Source organism: Solea solea, chromosome 5, assembly GCF_958295425.1.
Source record: "Solea solea chromosome 5, fSolSol10.1, whole genome shotgun sequence".
In the NCBI taxonomy this organism is placed as follows: Eukaryota; Metazoa; Chordata; class Actinopteri; order Pleuronectiformes; family Soleidae; genus Solea; species Solea solea.
The window spans coordinates 18,570,307-18,584,953 of record NC_081138.1 but is presented as its reverse complement, the minus strand read 5'-3'; the positions used below and the strand labels follow the sequence as shown (position 1 = coordinate 18,584,953).

The 14,647-nt window shown below is 38.4% G+C and overlaps 1 long non-coding RNA gene across 1 annotated transcript in view; it reads right to left on the bottom strand.

Moving 5' to 3' along the window:
- LOC131459873 (uncharacterized) overlaps positions 1-14,647 on the bottom strand; it is a 147,196-nt gene that overhangs the window by 22,415 nt on the left and 110,134 nt on the right. Inside the window, exons 4-6 of the long non-coding RNA XR_009240294.1 lie at positions 7,141-7,258; positions 6,957-7,063; positions 5,943-6,084 (exon numbers count right to left, since the gene is read on the bottom strand). This is a non-coding gene — a long non-coding RNA (uncharacterized LOC131459873). The remainder of the gene's footprint in view (positions 1-5,942; positions 6,085-6,956; positions 7,064-7,140; positions 7,259-14,647) is intronic.

The following is a 14,647-nucleotide window of genomic DNA, read 5'->3' as shown; positions in this document are numbered from 1 at the left end:
CATTTTGCCTCTACACAGCCTTGCAGCCTTGCAGTTCTTGTAGTACATGTTTTTACGACACCACCCTACACATCCATCCATTGTCTCTTGCATTTTCCTCACTGTGATACAAACTCACTGCTAACCTCAAAGCTTGTGACATCACGCATAACAATGGTCGAGCAAATTGCGAAAAAGGCAAAGAGTCGACTTTTGAGAGCTGGTGCATACAGGGGAAGACACCCAGGACAAACTATCGATCTAAATGGCATACCAACGGGGTTTTTATTCCACCCTGTGTTGTGTTTTATTTGCATTTTATTTTGCAGTTTATTTTAAAGTTAAAACTGAGTTTTTACTTTTTGACTCTATACTTTTCCTTTTCCTTCCAACCTGTGTTGTGTTTTATTGTAATATTTGCTTTTTCTATTTTATTTTCCTTTTATTGTGTAGCACTTTGAGCAGCAATCCTTGTATTAAAGGTGCTATACAAATAAAGTTTACTATTATTATTATTATTATTACTATTATATTACTAATATTATATTATAATTTATATTTAATATAATATTATATTAACCAAATGTTGTCTCAAAGTTGCAGGATGTAAAAAAAAGTTAATACCCACAGGATAACAGGCCAATAAGCATTGTGTGGTGTCTCTGTGTGATACATGAACCAATCAGGTGAGGTCTGAGGCTCCAAAGCCATCTCTTTGGTGTTTGTTGGTGTACTGGCTGCAGTTAGGCATGGAAGTGCTGCAGGCACCAAGACTCTGTTAGAGTATCAGCTGAGGAGAGCAGAGTATGCAGGTTTGTACAGAGTTATTTAAGGCTGACAGTAGGTTTGGTAACATGCAGTTTAAATGGCGAGTAGGCGGGAGAGGGTGAAAGCTTTTGTCAGTGTCAGATATGGAGTGTGGGCATATGGGTTTTTCATAGAGGCAGTTTGAACCAGTGTAAACTCAGCTTGGTACAACAGGGCCTTATGTTGCTGCTGATGTTTACCGTGATAACAAATGCAGATTAGAAATATTTGCTCTATTATTTGAAACAGTGAGCCTTGATCTCACATAATTAAGTAAACGCTGCTCATTTCCTGTTGGCTCACATCAGATTTACATGGATGACTTTCGCTGACAAATTAAGCTGAGAGTGTCATTATCTGCAAAAAAAAAAACAATGAGTATAGGAAATGATTTGTATTTGTGTTGATCTCACAGTTAATTAACAGCGATTTGTATATAGTAGGAACCTTTCTTGTCATGGTCAGATGTTTTAGTTGAAAGGGGAAAACCGTTTTTGACAACTTATGGTGCAGGTAACTTACACATCTGTGGAAATTATGCCGAGCAAATAGACAATCATGCTCTGTGAATTAAATACATTGATTTATGATGTCCAAATTGATTCATCAGACACACTTTTTTTTTTTGCTTGTCAGTTTGTTAATTCAGGTGCTTGGAATTAGAAAGACATAAAAAAATAAAAAGATGAGATGATAACATAACAGATTTCTTTGCTACCACTGAACTTATCTGCTTTGCAACATGTGACCAGTGTTCACTTTTCTATCTTCCTTATTAAATTAGATTTTTTTCTGCAAATTGTTGTACCAAGTTCAATTAAATGTAACTCTTGAGTTGGCCTCAGGCTGCTCTGTTTTGCTTTGTTGTGGAAAATCTGGGTTGGAAAAGTAGACTTTAAATTCCAGGTCCAAGAGGACATTTCTATTAGTTATTAGTTAATCTGCTAAACAGCTTTTGACACGTTGCTATTCCAGCAACTGCAACAAGTACAATGAGCAAGCAAAACATGTAGATCTCAGTGGAGCACATCAGAGATGGATGCATTGTTTAGGCCCATTGGTTACATATAAAGCATGTGCATCTATTCATTCTTTTGGAGGGAGGGGCTTGGGCAGAGCCATATTAATATTTACTTTCTAGGGATCCTGCTTACTGCAGCTTTAAATATTGATGGGTATTCTTAAGATGACCTCATAATTACCATGATTTAAAACATTGTTTTCTACAGATATCCTACTAGATATTATGGGTAGTGCAGTAGATACTGTAAATTAGGCGTAATGATGCACATCCTTTTGATTTAATAAATGTATTAAACGAATTTAACCATATGTATCCAACCAGTATTTTTATACACAAGTATGTGTCTGCTAATACTTTCATCATGGTTTCCAGCTTAAGCTTTTCAAAATACAAGGTCACAAACCCTGAGCACCAGACCAAACCTAAACTAAATGGTGAGGTGTCTGAGTCATACCTCATTAATGACACCAGCCTCCCTCAGCTTCAATCTCAACCTTCACAGTGGAGGCCGAGAGATCTTTACTCGGCGCTGAAACATTCTTCTAATTTACGTCTGCCAGCAGCAGGAAATTGAAGTCAAAGGTTGACTGCATCTTGTGCCGCAAAAAAATGATCTTCTCAGGACCAATGTGTAAAGGACACAGGGCAAATTAAGCTGGATGCTTTTAATGGGACACAAAGGGGCTGAGAGAGGTTTAAAAATGTATGAAAAACGGTGAATTACTGGTAAAGTGGCTGCAAGTGGTGGGTAGGTGGGGGTTGGGGGGGGGGGGGGGGGGGTGATTAAAACCCAATGATTTCTCAGGTGTAATGTATTGTGGCATGTTGTTATGTTTATATATTTCTATGCGCTTTCCTGGTGCAACTCGTACAGCTGTCATCCTCCCGCTCCGGCTGCTCCCATGAGAGCCGCCACCACAGCACAGGTAATACTGATAATATTTCCAACTCTCTGAAAAGAGACTTGTCAACAAGAAAATCATCAGAGGGAATTGCAAGACAAACACATAACATTTCATCTGCTTTGTCGTATAATGTTGTACTAATGTAATGTAACACTAGACTGAATACAGTTAATGAAAAAGGGAGAGGAGATACTCTTTTGGTTTACTGGCAAAAGTCAAACATTAAATGTATTGAGTGGCAACAGAAAATAAAAAACATTAAAGAGTACATGGTTACATGTTACAAAAAACTTAAATAGTGGACAATATCTGGGGTGATAATTTATGTTTATATACCTCCGCCTATTCCTTCATTCTGAGGCCTTCCTAGATTGGAGCTCGCAAATTTAATGGAATACCCCCCGACTGAAATATCCATGTATGGAGACACACTGCCATTCATCATGCGCCTGATAATACAGCAGAGGCTGCAGCGCTGACAACACCACTGTTGATGGGACATCCAGGTGTGTTTTAATGCAAATATCCTACACCTGACTCAACAGCATTATAATTTTAAGCACTGGACTGAAAAAAAACCAAAAAACAATCTGTATACTTACAAATGTACAGAAGACTATTTAGACCAAGCATGAGATTAAAAAACAAACAAAGACAATTTCGACCTCATATGTTTCTATAGAAATTCACTCAGTGTGTTTGTTGGCCATCAATTGTCAATCACTGTCAGACACAAACTGAGCCTTCCCAACTCAGTCCTGTCAATCCAACCATCTGAGGATGGAGGGGGGTGGAATAAAAGTTTAATATTTCTCTGGAAGACAACTCAAATACAAAACACAAACCCGTCCAAACTACTTTTGCCTGGCAAAGTACAAAAAAACAACAACACAAACACCTACTATAGGATCTAAACAATCTAGGCTAACGTGTAACTTTAAAATATATAAACATATTTCAGACGTGAATTCTGCTGGTTAAAAAGAAGCCTTTTGTTTAGCAGGTAGACGGGATTAATTAATGCTTCTTGCCCCCACTCACCCCTGTGCTGCCACTGTATACACACAAATGCTCCGATAGTATTGCCCGACAGAGCCCGTTTTCAGATCAAGGAGGCAGCATACAAATAATGTTACATCATTTTTGCTCAAAAAGACCAAACAGAGGCAGAATAATAACACAAATCACCAAAACGTTGCATACTGCAGCTTTACCAATACAGTATTTTAGGTATAAACACACAAAAGAGTCTCTTGAGTGCAGCTTTCTACGTGAGCTGGAAAAGATTGGAATAATAAATGTTCTTATGACAAATGTTTATTCATAATTCTTGCTGGATAGCGTGTATTAGTGACTTGTGATCTCAGCTCTCTGAGGTTCAGTGAATTACCACACAGACCCAGAGACAGCCAGCTCAATCACTAGGAGATTATTGGGCCTTTCTGATGATGTCAGCAGCCAACAGCCACAGCTGAGGCAGTCACTGAATTCAGAGAATCCCACAGCTTTAACACCTACCACATGCTCCTTCCATCAATCATAGACAGCAGCCAGGGACAATAATGATGCTCAGGAAGGTAGTGATGTGTGTTATGTTTACACGCTTTGATATTTAACCTGCTGAGACATGACTGACAGGTTGTTTTTTTTGTTTGTTTTTTTTCTTTGAAACTGCCTGAGCAGCTTAAACCATCCTTCTGTACCTGGATGGATGAACTCAACATGCTGTTCACTGGTCTGTCATAGGTGGACAAACAGTGTTGAATGTCATAAGTGGATTTTTGAATTATCATTTGGTGAGATTTAAGTCAAACGCATGCGAGAAGATCCTGATTTCCCCATGTTTGGCTAATTTTCCACACAGGTTTGGCGTCGAGCTGCTGCAAATTTGAATATTATTCAAATTCAAAATGCAACATAGCTCACCATCACTGTCATCATCCTATCAACTTGCTTGCCTTAATTGGTCATGCCTTTAGTTGCCAGGCTCAGCAGATTCACTGTCAAGATGTTGTTGTTGTTTTTGTCCAGGTAGATGTTTTCACAAAACTGGAATCAAAGGTAGTGAAGCTGAAAAAAGTAACAAAGGAAAAAGTAAAAAAGTCCTGCTCAATCTGCTGGCATCCAGTGTGTTCAATTACTACTATCCCTGTTATTGGGTGGTTGGTGATGGGTGGTGCAAGAGGCCAAAGAAAAACAAACCAAAACATGAACATAGTTTGCAGCCTTTGTTATCAGTGAAGCCAGCATTTCAATTTCCCTTGATTGCCGACGTGTCTTACATATTTCAAGTGAAAAAAGGAAAGCGTCATCGCAAAATGAATGCTTAGTGTGTTCTAGACAAGGTGGGTGTACTCCTGTTAGGTCTGAAATACATCTACTTCATACAAAGTATAATGAAACATATTTTTGAAGTAACAATGGCTGCACTAGTGTCCTGCCTGTGTTTCTACCTGAGTATTTTCCCCAGCAACAGCATGCAATTAGGAATCTTCTTCTTTTTTTCTGACCACCACTTGAGATGTGGCTCATAGTTTCACCGGATAAAAATACTTCCTTTCTGGCTCTGCAATTTTTAGATTTAATTTCATACCTTTCCAAAATAGTCCGACTTTTGCTTTATGCAGCACATCTCCACTCCCCTTTTCTTATTGGCCCCCCAAATAGAATGGATTACAGGGAAAAATGCTGCAGATACTCTGGCATTAAAAAAAGAATTTTGAGACATTTTGAGACAAATTATTGGATAGATTACTCCCCCAATGATGAGTGTATTCCTGTGCATATGTTCAACCTATTCCACACAAAAACTTGGGAATTAAGACGGATGGATTGGAATGACTTTGGTGTTTACAGAAACAGTTTGTTGCTGTTGGACAAATGTGATGATTTTGTTTAGTTTATGCCCGAATATTTGCAAAGTAGATGTATTACTAGCTGTGCTTATTGTTTAGTGCTATGTTGTAAAAGTTAATACGGCGACTGAATAAATCCTGCTCAGCTTTATTTATATGGAAGAAACTCGTGGGATTATCTGAAGGCACTTGAAAGAAGAAAGTCACCAATTTACAATGTTAGAAAGAAACCCTTTAGTCCCTACAGTGAGCCAGAACCGGACTGAGGGTGACTGAGTAAGGGATACAAATGGAAAGAGACGCTTAGAATTACATTCTTGTAGTGAAAGGTATAGGTTTGATGTTGATAAGAACAAGAACAACGATACTTACAGAACTTATTTTTGCAGGTTCGGAGTCATGGCGGATAGAAACACACACATTAGTCAAACTTCATTTGCAGAGATGGTGCCCACCTCCAGAACCCAAATTGGACAGGAGAGGAGTCTGGTTGCTGCAGGCTCTGCTTCACATTCTACATTTAGGAAAAGAAAAAAAAAACCTCCTTCAGAACACGTACAGCCTCACAGTGATGTGCTTTTACATTCTGCATTTTTCACACCTCATTTTCATCAATCACCACCTTGACACTTTTAAGCTTGGTTTATATATATATTTTTTAAACACTGCATAGGATGACTTTCCTGTTTTCTCAGATCCCCGCTGAACATTTATTGACAGATAATCTGACAGTGACTCATAAGTTGATAACAATCGCTTGAGTGGAATTTCATTCAGCAAGTTTGTAAAGCAAATGACACCATTACATTCTTGACACTACAAATATATTATAGTTTGCCCCTTTTTCGTGAATAGCATCAACTATGCGGGTATTTGGCCAGCATATGGAAAATATCATCGCCTATGGCAGTGTAAAAAATACTAGCATCAGTTATTCAGTCTATTTTCTAATGTCTCAAAGATATTCAGCCTGCAAGGTCCTTTATTCTCCTTCTTTTAGTTCAATATCAGTTGGAAAATATTCAGCAATTTGAAAACTTTTTGAAAGAAAGTCAGTGTAAAGGAAGGAACAAGATTACGCACGGTCTGCGATCAATCATATTTAAAGTAGTTACATTGTGGCCACTGACTTCCTGGCAATTGTTGTGATTCACAGAGTACTCTGTGCCAGGCAATCCCTCTGAAACTAAGCATCTTTTCACACATTCATTGAATGCGGACATCATAAGACATACAAAGAATCCATACAGTGCACGGGCCGTGCACAAGAGAAGACTGCAGCTTTTAAAGCAGCAACGCAGTGTGCTGATGATTGTCAGTGCGTGCGTGTGTGTGTGTGTGTGTGCGTCAGTTCTTTTAACGGCACACTCCGTGTCTCAATCTCACTTCTCATGTTTGTAGGCTCCCTCCTCAATGAGCAGCCTGACAGCCTTGCCTTTTCTTGTTTCCCCCAAGAGGGTCCTGGTTTCGCCTGCTTGAAGAATCACCTCGCACTGTGAAAACACTAACCTTGGTGAACTTGTCTGTCAGTCAGAAGAATAGACTCTTAGGAGACATTAAGCTTCTCTACCTGGCTGCTCATTGACTCCGAGCTGTCAGTCTGCATTGCCTTTCATTCCAATTCATCACAGGAGCTTTCGCCCGTCCTCTCACATGAATGGACTGTCCTCCTTTATGCTGCATATTTACTGCAAGATTAAAAAAAAAAACAAATAATTAATTAATAAGTGAGTAAAAATAGTTCATCCTCTGTTAGACCATTGTTTCTAATGTGTGTGCACATGTGTTGTTCAAGAGCACATAGTAAGACACAGTATATAAACCAGCAGTGTCACACACTGTTGTGTAGAGGCAGTGAGGGCCAGGCCTTGTGTGTTTTAGAGGCAGTCTCTATTTAATTTCTGACATCACGTTCATAAAACAGACACATGAGACCATTCCATCCATCCTCTGCCGCTTTATCCTCCACATGAGGGTCACGGGCATAGGGCGATAGGCAAGGTACACCATGGAAAGATCGCCAGTCCATCGCAGGGTCACACTCACACCTACAGTCAACTTAGAGTGTCCAATTTGCCAAGAAACAAGACATGACAAGAAAGCAGTAAAAAAAAACAAAAAAACATATAGGATGCCACAGTACAATTTATAAGGGTTGTCATTTGTCTCTTTCCTGCCACATCACAGTAGCTTTGGACACACTCCTTTACACAGGGGTGCCCACAAAAATGGCCGCCATTCAACTTAAACAAAAGTTCTATGTACCTGTCAGGTAAAACAATTGACAGTGACATTTTTTTTATGTATTTATACATTAAATATGGAATTCTACATTGTTAAGATAAAATATTGACACATATATGGTAATTCAGAGTCGCCACCTCTTCCATCTCTCTCTGGCAGTATCCATAGGACAGAGGTCTCAAGCATATTCATGTATGTTTTTGTTATTAATAGATTCAAATGCATGTATGTTGTGAACTATTCATTGTTCCATGTCAAAAGAAACACTTTTATTTTGAAATGATATGAAATATATCATCATAAATATTGTTATTTTGATACATTTTTCTTAAAAAACCCAGGACCATCGGCTGAGTAAGGAGCTCAGACAGATTACAGCAGCAAATAAGGAAGACACAACAAAAGCTTGTTGAAATCTTCCATCGTTCAATCCATTATCTGATTTCCATCACAATAAGAAATGTAAAAGTCAATTAAACATGTAAATATTATGTTAGAAATGCTACTAACCATGTGCTCAAAGCTGCACTGCATACAGTCTTAAATATAAATGTATCTTTAAAATCTTTAAGCAAAAAAAAAATAGCATAAGTCCTGACTTTACCCCCCGACAAACGTTTGATTCAAACCGTGACCGACAGATTGACAGACCGACGGATTAGGGATAGATGCCACAAATAACAATAATCCCATCGGCTTCTGTGTATATATATATATATATATATATAAATATGAAGGTGTTAGATTCACTTGTGTGCAGGTTCATCTGTATAACGAGTAAGCAGTAAGTCAACGTGAAAAGAAGGATAAAGAAGCCTGAAAAAACATTTTGACAGTTTTCATGGAATAAACGGTACACCATATGTGCATCCTTGAGACTTGCTACTCAAGACGCTGCTCACAGCAGCATTAGTGTTGAAACTTTAAGTACCTTTGCAGGACATCCTGTAGTGGAGTGGTCACTTCAACATTTCCTGTATAGGCCATCCATTTTTTTGTTAGAGTGGGACCTCTGTACCATTTCTTCACACAGACAGATACAAGGAGGCACATTTCATTTTATTTGGCTGGACCGAAGCACTCAAGCCTTTTCTCGCTTTCCGACAAACGGAGTTAGATTAAATCACTAAAGTCTATTTTGAAGTTACACACCTTTTTTTTTTTTTGAAGGAAACCGAGCCAACTCTCCTTCGCAAAAATCCCAGCACCTACTGCCTAGCAACAGATGGAACAGGGTAGAGACCAAATAAATCCAAGTACATATGGACGATAATATTTAGTTCAGTGTCTGTCTCTTGGTACAGATGCCCCACTGCTGCACAAGATCTGTGTCGGCAAGAAAACAAAAAAGAAAATCACTTAACTTGTCTAAAAAGGTCTATTGCATTCTGAATCTGATGATTATTCAGGACAAAAAAAATTTAAATGTAAAAGAAAATAAATAAAAAAATGTTTTAACTGTATGGCAGAATATTTAATGTAGTTTTCAATTTTTTTCCTGAATTCAATTTCCTTGTATAAAATAATCTACAGAATCAGTCAATTTACCACGTTGTTCATATCACACATTGCTCTTGACCACGTGTGTACTAGTGTGATAGTAGGGGGCATATACCATCCAATTTAGACCATATAGAATATGTATTTTGTAAAATAAAGTAGAAACCACGTGTTTACCCCTGACATCACAGGAGAAACACTGTGCCAGTGACTATATCACCTCCCCATGAGACTACAGCATCTTGCCAATGCATTTCATTTTGATGTTTGCCTTCTTTGTAAGAGTTCATGCATGCATACATGTTTCAGGCTCCCTGTGGTTTTATTTTATTGTAAACAAATAAAAGCACTAAAGTTGAGAGCAAATGTGCTTTATCACAACAAAGTGTAAAACCGTCTTGAATAAAGAAAGTAGCTCGGCTAGTGTTCAACTGCACAGAGACATGATGTCATAGTTTGACAAACGGATGACATGAAATGCGGTGTTAATTCAAAACAAAGATTTAATCCCTGCATCGTCATCAAGTTGTTAGTCGATCCTTGGTGGTGGGCATGCCCCGGCTTTAATTTCAGCCGAACTATAATTACTTTTGGTTGACAACAGACCCTATTAGATATTAATAAAGCCATTTATTGAGTGTGTGGTCTGTGCTGCTGCCTTCTTAACTGCTGTTCCCATACTGGAAGCCAAGGAGTATTCCTGACAGCATAAAAGGTCTCCGCGTGTGGTCGAATCAATAGATAGGCTCTTACGAGACTAATATTACCTAACCGTGGAAATTGAGTAATATTACCAGCTCTGCTATAGGAAAGCTATATTGATTGTGTGGTCAATATCAAAGAGCAAATATCAAAGGTTCCTCATGAAGCTCCTCAATGATGGACTATCCTGTTTTTTACCAGCCATTTAAAAGAGATCAATTCGATCACAATATAAGGCTCGTATCAATTTCAGCAGTTGAAGTGTTTTGTTGTTGTGGCACAAATGTGTCCTTGCTTAAGTATTAGATTCCGACTTCACTTAATATAATAATAGAATTATACATGTGTGATATCCTTTAACTATTTATTGATATTATTTTTATTTCATGTGAATAGGCATCTTCCTTTTACAGTTGAATAACTATAAAACCCCACTTCTCCCTCTGCTTATTTCACTTTCAGTTGCTTGGAATTAGCATATTCCAACAACATGGCCAATGTCTTAATTTCTTGTGACTTAAGCGCACCAAAGGGACCTCTTAAATCCTAAATGAGACATACCCACACTACAGCGCTGAGTGGCAGGCCCTAGCACTGAGGAACTAAGTTTAGAAGCCTGGAGGCTGGAGCACTGTCAAGGGGAGAGCCACTTGCGTTTAAATTCATGAACTATTACAGGCAGTCACAGAAAGTCTCCTGTACAGTCTGCCCGGCCTCACTTCTAATGGACAGTTCTTTCCAGTAAAACGCACAATGAAAGTCACATTAATTCACTCACATATGTGAACAGTTTTCAGTGGTCCTCCCCTGGCTAAATGCCATTTTTACTAGTCCAATTGATAAAATCACCTGAACCTTCACAAAACAAATGAATCCCTGCCGCTGTTTGAGTACCATTTAGAGGCCATTAAGGTTTTATCCTTTCAGTCCTGTGGGAGTACAGTATTATATGTGAGGTCACTGCAGCGCCAGTTTGGAGCAAGTGATACACTGAGATGTACACAGTGTAAGTAAGTCACAGCAAAGGTGTGTGTTTGATTACAAATGTCTTAACTTGGGGAGAGAATGAGGGCTGACAATCATCTCAATCACTACTCTCCTGCGGCAGCATCATGAACACGAGGAGATCTTCTCCACAGAGGACAAAACATACAAATGACACTTAATACAGTTAAGCTGATCCTTTAGCGTTCGTGTCACCCCGTCCTTGGCAAACAGCTGTTACCACAGTTATTGCTTGTTGACCAACAGTTGCAGTGGTAAAGACAGTCAATATGTCCACTGATGTCAAATGAAGAACACACAGTATATGGTGTTGCCCACATACTACAGCCGGCAGCGTCAGTGTGACTTATCCATGTTCTCACTTGTGCTTACCACCAACTACAGGCTCTATAGTCAGAGGGTGGACATTATGCAATAAGCTCCGGGCTTACTGGTCCTGGTCCATCCAACATAAAATAAGGAGGTACAGTATGCAGTATTTGCGACCTGGCACAGTGAACTTCTATGCCACACTTTATACACTTCGCACATGACTGCCCCCTACATGTCTGGACGTGTAAGCAGAGGTTATTTGCAATTTGAAGTCATCCGTAATAGGTTGTGTTAACATAAATCAGTCTAGCAAATTAAATGTCATGCTAAAACAACATGATTTGAAAGTGTTCAACCACAAAACCTGATTTCATATAACAGAAGCTACATGTTAGACTTAGGATAATGTAACAGACACCTATGTTGGCTTCTTTGAGTGTACACAACGTTCCTGGTGTCTCCTACCCCATCCGGTTGAGGCACATAGCGGTTCACTCCAAGTCTGGTTTTGTCAGGGATTTCTTCCTAATAAATGTTTTTGGGTTTTTTCTCTTTCCACTGTTGCTTGCTCATTGGTATTCTATATAATAATTGTAAAGTAAAGTGCAATGAGATAATGTACGTTATCTCAATGCAATGTACCATTGATTTTGACAGCCTATACTGAGTAATACCCACTGCAGCAGAAGCCAGACACGCAATAGATCTAACTTCAGTGAAAAGGACAGATAACTATTTACTTTTTATTGATACCAAATAAGGAAATAAGAACAGAAACACAATGTGGGCTAGCCTTAGGATACTTAGTATAATATTTTAATTTTAATTTCCCAGAGGGAACCTCTCAAAGGGGTTAATAAAGTCGTCTGTCTGTCTAATAGAAATACTGCATACATAGCATACAGCTGTGGTAGTGTAGAGGCCACATCAAGATAAAGTGTCCCATACAAGTACCATAACAACAACAGCAAGGAGGCAGGCAGATGCAGGTGTGACAAAGACCTCTGCTTTAAGGTACTGGGACGACAACAACTGATGGCTAAAGAAGGCTGGATAGATTTGACTGATGTAAAATTAGAGTGGTTTCGTTCTGAGGGCTGTACAATATTGTTCCAGACTCACAGCGCTAAAGAAAACTCAGTCTTCATGTTGTTGAAAAAATGCAGATGAAACATTAACACATTAAGAAAACACGTCTCTATGTTGTAACCTGAGTGACTGCTGTAGCTGCTTAAGGCAGATCTCATTTTTTAAATAAGAATGCAAACCCAACAGAATGATGTAGTTGCATCACATGAAAGCGCGGATACATAAAAAAAATATATTTTTTTTCTCTTGCTCAACCAACAACATACATGAATGTGTTTGCACGAGCATTTGCATGCAAAGATTGGCATGTATCAATATGCAAGTGAGCAGACTTGATCAAATCCCATGTCAAGTGTGTAATTCTGGAATCAGTGATGATGATTTTTTTTTTTGTACAATGCAATGCAGCAGCAATGTGGCTCTAGGACCACATACTCTAACGAAATACCCAGCCTTATCATTTAAAAATATACAAAGGTCTGAACAGAAGAACAGAGCATGACTCGTGTCTGGCAAAATAAAGAAATAATGCATGTTACTGTGTAGTTATTACAGCAAATGCTACAAGAATAACACAACAGTCTAGACTACTTTTTTTGTTTTTTTACCATTACCCATGTGCCAGATGTGCCCCTGTGCCTCCTCTGCCACTTATACCAGAAATTGAAGGCGACCTGATAAGTGGAGTACTGAGTTGCTTTCCTCAATTTGCGTTAATGCAAAGGTTCAGCTGGCCTCTTCGAGTTTGTGTGGTGCTGTGCTTTTTGGCTGCGACATGGTTTTTCCTTCATCTAGTACATGTTTGTTGTAAATGTTATTAATTGTACACATTTCAGTGAAGTATTAAAGCAACAGTGATTTCTGTTTTTTTTGTCTTCTAAACACAGAAATTCCTCTTCATGACCAGACTTTGTTTCCCTGTGACATACAAAGGAGGAGGCGTCTGAACCCTGAACTTAACGGGTATTTAATACAATGAATCTCAATTGTTTTCAGCTGCCACATTTACAATGTGCAATTCATCTTGCAATGAGGTCAGTGAGATATGATACATTTCCATTGTGACACTTATTATTCTACTACATATAATTAAAAGATCACCAATGACATGTTCCAGCGGCATTTTTAATAAAATTAAGGGACACTTGCTGGAAGTGATCACAAAAAAAGGCCACGTTAATACTCCAGACCATTGGCTAGAAAGGTTTATGTAAATGTTTTTTCTCTCTCTTAAAAATGACTGCAGTGTCCAGTCATCTGTGAGTCCTGCAGACCATTTACACATAGAGTGGCTGATTCCAAGCCACCGTGGCCTTGTAGTGCACAATCACGTTGAGATGCTGTACATTAGAAAATATATATAAATAACCTTTGACATTTCTCAGCTCTTTTTCATTCCATTGTATCAACAGTTGCGGTCTTATTTCGTAATGTTTTCTTTTTGCAATAGCTGTTCAAAGACATGTTTTGGCAGCAATAAGTATGTTTATTTTTTACGGCAGTGCAAACTTAAGACCTGAGTTATCCTTGGATGCTCGCTCTCTTGAAAGCTGCTTGTTTTTCAGACTTGCTCGGAGGCCTTAAGTAAACCATATAGAGTTTGATTTCTCACCCTGAATTTAAAGTACATAGTCCAGGCACAGGCAGGAATGAACAACAGTGTTCTAAAATGATGCAGAAGTGATGAGGGCTTTAAATCAGGCATTTTTGCGCTATAATATTAAAGACTTTAGCTGTATAACATAGCAAAACGAGAAAAAGTCAAAAATAAAGACGTTTCAAAACATGAACAAAGTCACAGCAGAGAAATAATTCATAATTTTCCATATCTTGTATTTTGGTCATGGATGGTAACACTGCAAAGTCAGCAACACCAATGCAAATCAAATTCCAAATCAATCACATCAATTTTTTCTCGTATTTCTCTCTTCACTCTCTCTCTCTCTCTCTCTCCTCTACATCAACAATGTAACATTTCTTCAAGCTCCACAATAAATCCATTTTGTTCTTGGTGAAACTTCATTTAACCATAAAAAAAATCAGCTGTAAGCATCAATGCATTGCATTCATATACAAGGGGAATTAATGAACAAATATTAATAATAATAAAAAAGAAAAAGTCACACAATAATAATCTCAGATATGACCCATGGTCACCTCTTCTGATTCTGAGTATTTACCATCTAATGAAACCTGTACAGTATGTGCTTTTGAACCTCTGTGAG